This window comes from Bolinopsis microptera, chromosome 6 (assembly GCF_026151205.1).
Source record: "Bolinopsis microptera isolate Bmic1 chromosome 6, MBARI_Bmic_1.0, whole genome shotgun sequence".
NCBI classification, from domain to species: Eukaryota; Metazoa; Ctenophora; class Tentaculata; order Lobata; family Bolinopsidae; genus Bolinopsis; species Bolinopsis microptera.
In genome coordinates this window covers 20,682,818-20,687,837 of record NC_087077.1, presented here as the reverse complement: position 1 = coordinate 20,687,837, position 5,020 = coordinate 20,682,818, and positions in this window count along the sequence as shown.

Genomic DNA, 5,020 nt, shown 5'->3' with positions numbered 1-5,020 from the left:
TTGGTGTTATTATTTTTTTAAACTGAAAACTGCATGTTATGTTGAGCAGACTGTTCTAAAATATTGTGCATTTAAGACAAGAAAAATTTCACGCGGTGGTAAATCAGTGTTACTATTTTATTGACGGATGTTACTCGTCTAAAATTCTTCGAAGTAGCGCGCGCCGCTTTCTTCTCGAAATATTATACATTGGCCCGATGGCAAGTGCTACGAAGTAGCGTGCGCCGGGCCAGACCAATAACAATGGTCAACCATTTTATAGTTTTTAACATTTAAATAGTAAAGTTACGTAACTTTTGATAGTTTGATAATTCGGTGATAATTTCAGCATGGAAATATATCCTGAAGTTGTTATTGTTTTTTCCTTTGAAGACAAATAATCGACAGAACAAAAACATATTACGGCTTCGTGCGAGAAGACTTTGCATTTGGTTGTATCACGTCGTGACCCCGGCCCCATTGTCATTTCACTTAGAGGCGGAGCGAAAGTCACGATCAACGATAGTGATACAGTTGTCACACGTTGTAGGCCTCTGTATCGTAGAAACGGTACCACTTAGTGAAATGACAATGGGGGTCACGACGTGATACAAGTACACCTGCCTTAACGGGTGATACTTCAACTTGTAAAATATTTGTTTCAAATATTACTGTCGACGAGTCCAACTCGGCGCGCGTCCTGGAAGGTTATAAACCTACAATACCTGCCGCGCGCGAGTATTAGTGTGAAACGATAATGGAGGTCTCGACTCACGACGTGATACAAAAATGCAGCCGCGCACTCGTGCGTGCAGCAGGCATACAACGTGATATGGCTCCGGTTAGACTTTTTGATACACGATACATTTCCTTTAACGCTATGCTTAGTGCTTACCTGGGGACCTCAGGCTATTAGAGATTCGGCGGAATGGCAGGCTGAGCGCCGCCCAGTAATTTGTCGTATAATCATAAACAAGTTAATCTTGTTTTCAAGAATGCGCGGCTTTGGCGGCCAGTTATTGACTTATACATTAAATTGAATTTCAAATAGAAATGTGAATATATTAAAATTTAAAACTTTCAAAACGGAGGCTTATAAATATTATTATATTATGATTGTAAAATAAAGGATAAAATTTTAAATTTGTTTCACTAAAATTTGTTTCACTTCAATTTTGTAGCGCAATAATTTACTTATGTCCTAGGGACCCTATAAATGATAAAGTTATTATATTCATAAACATAAGAGACATCCGATAATATACTTGTTAGATGCCACCTGACTAACAAAATAAAAAGAGTTAACATGTTCATAGTCCTTCAAACGCGCATACTTAGGCTGTACGGAAATAGCTATAATTCTACGTCATATTAAAAATAGGTAGTGCGCCATCGACATTGAGCCGCGCGTGCCGACTGAAGGATGGTATTTAGCGCTAATTTCGGCCAGCACAAAATTCTTGAAACAAATGCGTATTGAGCTGAGTAACTTGCTCTACTAACCAGAGCCCTCTCGCTTGCAGTAGCGCGCGACAAGTATTCTACTTTTTTTTTTTTTTTAAATTTATTTTTTTTAAGAGAGGCTGGGCCAAGATAGCCCACGAGAGGATAGCATTGAGATGCTCTGCCTACCTCTGGGGTGTGGCAACCTTGGGGAAGGTTGCCGGTGAAATCAGAGTGATTGGTGGAGGATGGTGTAAGATGATATATGAGTCAAAATGATACGCTTAAATGCCAGCTGGGTTTGGAAAAGTAAAACGAGACGAAACAGCATTTGAGATAATACTTTAAGTCACCCCGGTCTGATCCAGTTCTTCCGGCACAATTAAGCGTTTGGTGCGGTTTGCGAAATTGACAATTGTGGTGATGTGTTGGTTGTCGAATATGTCATTGACAGAGAGGTAGTAGTCCTGGAAATATTGACCTCTAATTTGGGCAATAGCTGGACACTGTCCAAGGAAGTGTGAGACAGTTTCCTCTCCGTCGCCGCACATAGGACAAGCACTGGTGTTTGATTTGCAAATGGTGTGAAGGTGTTTGTTTAAGCCGCAGTGACCCGTGATGAGGTGAACTGCAGTTCTGTAATCTTGTCTGTTTTTGCTGAGTGTAGTGTTGAGGTTTTTGATGATTTTGGCATGCTTGTGGCCGAGTGTCAGTTTGGTGTGTCTGGGACCGTCAGTTAACCAAGTTTCCTGATTTAGTCTGTTGACTTTGTTGTCGATTTGACGCTTGATGTAGGATTGTGGAATTGGACACTTTAAAGTGGATTCACTGGTTGTACCAAGCTTGGCCAGCTCATCTGCTTTTTCGTTCCCCCACAATCCGATGTGTGCTGCAATCCATCGTATCTCTAGCGTGTTGTTGGATCCGAGTGCATTAAGAGAGTCGTAACAGTCTCTTGTAGTTCTACTCCGCGTTGAAAGCGCAGAGATAGCTTGTATAGATGAGAGACTGTCAGACCATATGATGATATGTGTGTTGGTATAGGTAGAGAGATATTTGCAAGCTTCAATGATGGCGGTGAGCTCTGTTTGGTAAACAGTGCAATAATCAGGGAGCTTGAATGATCTTTCTTCAAGGGTGGTGTTATTGTTGTCAGTTGTGATGATATAGCCAGCCCCGCATCCTGAGTCTGTGAGTGACCCGTCAGTGTAGCAGGTGATTGTTTCACTGGTAATGTTGTCAATGGTGTTTTGAAGTGAATTTCTATATTCAGTGGTATCGGCTCCAGGAGTTGTGACGGTGAAGTGCCGTCCCAGCATCATGGTTGGTGTTGTTAGGTCTCTTGTTGCTCTAGGTGGGATAATGAGGTCTGCCATGAATTGTTTGTTGATAGTGGTATGATTTTTGATAGTTCCCTTCCTGAAGGCGATAGTTTCAAGAGTGAGGCTGCCATAAGCTTGTAGCCTGGCCGCACCCTTTGCTGCTTCACCTTGCAGGAACAGTATGATGTCAGAAGTGTCGGTGAGGTGATTCAATGCGATAAAAGGTGTGCTTGGCATGGCACCAGACATCATTCTGAGTGCCAATGCCTGAACACGTTTGAGTTTCTTCGCGTTATAGTCCGTTTGAGTGGCCCTGATCCATATACTACAGCAGTAGGATAGGATTGGACGGATGACAGCCGTGTACATCCATTTGCATGTTTTGGGGCTCATACCCCATGTGGGGCCGACAGCTCTTCGACATTGCATGAGGGATGCCGTGGCTTTTTTGGTGGTGTTGATGATATGTTCATTGAAGTTGAGTTTGCTGTCCAAGGTCACTCCTAGAAATTTAGCAGACTTGGAAAGACCTATAATGTTGTTGCCAACTGTTATAGGTCTTAGAGTCCACTTACTATTCCAGGTAAACATGACTATCTGAGTTTTAAGGGCGCTAATAGATAGCTCTTTGGTTCTGCACCAATTTTCTATCGTTTTAATAGTTTTGCATGTTCGGTCCCAGATGATGTCTAAATCATCCCCTTCCGCTAGAGACAACAGATCATCCGCAAAGGCTTGCAGGTAACCCGGGATGTCTTTTGCGGTAAAGGAAAGGAGATCGTCGACTACCAGGTTCCAGAGAACCTCGCCTGATCCGTACCCTTCTCGACTTATCCTTATGATTTAGTGTGATGAATCGATTGGTTACCATGTTGATGATCCACTGTGCTGTAGCCAAGTCCACTTTCGTAGCCTTGACTGCTTCAGAGATAGCCTTGAACGAGACATTGTCGAAGGCGCCCTCTATATCTAGAAAGACACCTAGGACATATCCTTTCTTGGCTATTCTGCGCTCAATGGTGTGAGTAACTTTATGAAGTGCCGCTTCTGTGGAGCAGCCCTTCTTAAAGCCGAATTGTCGTTTGTTGATATCATTAGCTATGTTGAGGTCATGTTGCATATGCCATAAGATCACTTTCTCCTGCAACTTTAACATCACAGGCGAAAGAGTGATCGTTCGAAATGACTTAGCTTTGTTGTAGTCGGTTTTTCCAGGCTTAGGGAGAAAGATTCCAAGAGAGTCCCTCCACAAAGTTGGGATGTGTTGCGTTTCATGGTTTTTTGTCATAATGTTTTTTGTTATGTCTTTGATATGAGCCCAGGCTTTCTGGAATATGATAGGTTTTAGAGTGTCAGGTCCTGCAGCCTTCAAGGGATCGAAGGATAGGAGAGCCTTTTCGATTCTTTCAGGGCTGTAGATTTTGTCTAGTAAGTCTGTGGAGATGGGTAAGGGGCAGAGAGGCGGAACTGGCGGATCAGTAACACTCTCCTTGAAGTGGGTTTGTGTCATGACCTCCAGTGTCTCCTCTGCGTTTTTGGTGAGTTCGCCATTTGGTTTATAAATGGCTTCAAGTTTGTTATTGGTGTCAGTACAGGTTTTCAGAATCTTGTTCATCCTTCCAGATTCCTTAACCGATTCTGTGTCTGCGCAGAATTTCCGCCACGCATTGCGCTGGGAGTTGGACAGGATCTTGTTGTATTGCTTGTTGCTTTCTCTAAGAGCGAGCCACGAAGCATCAGTTTTGATTCGACGAGCTGTGATGAGTTTGCGTCTTATACCCCTCTGTGCTTCCTCAACTTCTCGAGTTAGCCAGGGTGGTTTTCTGACAGCGCTGGAGATGTAAGTAATGGGACATGCCTCCTCGAAGGCCGCTCGCAGAGCAGTATTAATGGTGTTAACTTTGTGATCAATGTCGTGTGGTGTGTTAACGCAGGTGTTGTGGAGATCATTGTTGTTGTAAAGAATCTCGTCAAATTTCGCCCAGTCAGTGTTCTTGACTAGGCGTATTTGTCTTGGTTCTTTTTTGGGACCAGAAGTAATGTCGAACATGATATATCTGTGATCGGAGTTTGAGTAAAGATCACTAACGTGCCAGTTACTGATCAGTTCAGCCCCCAGTTGGTTGGTAATAGTGAGGTCAATGATGGAATTATGACCTCGTGAGTTGAGGAATGTTGGAGTTGAACCTTTGTTGGAACAGGAGAGCCCTAGCGACGAGAGGAAATCAAGTAGTTCCTCTCCTCTTCTATTGCACAACCTGTTACCCCAAAGAGTG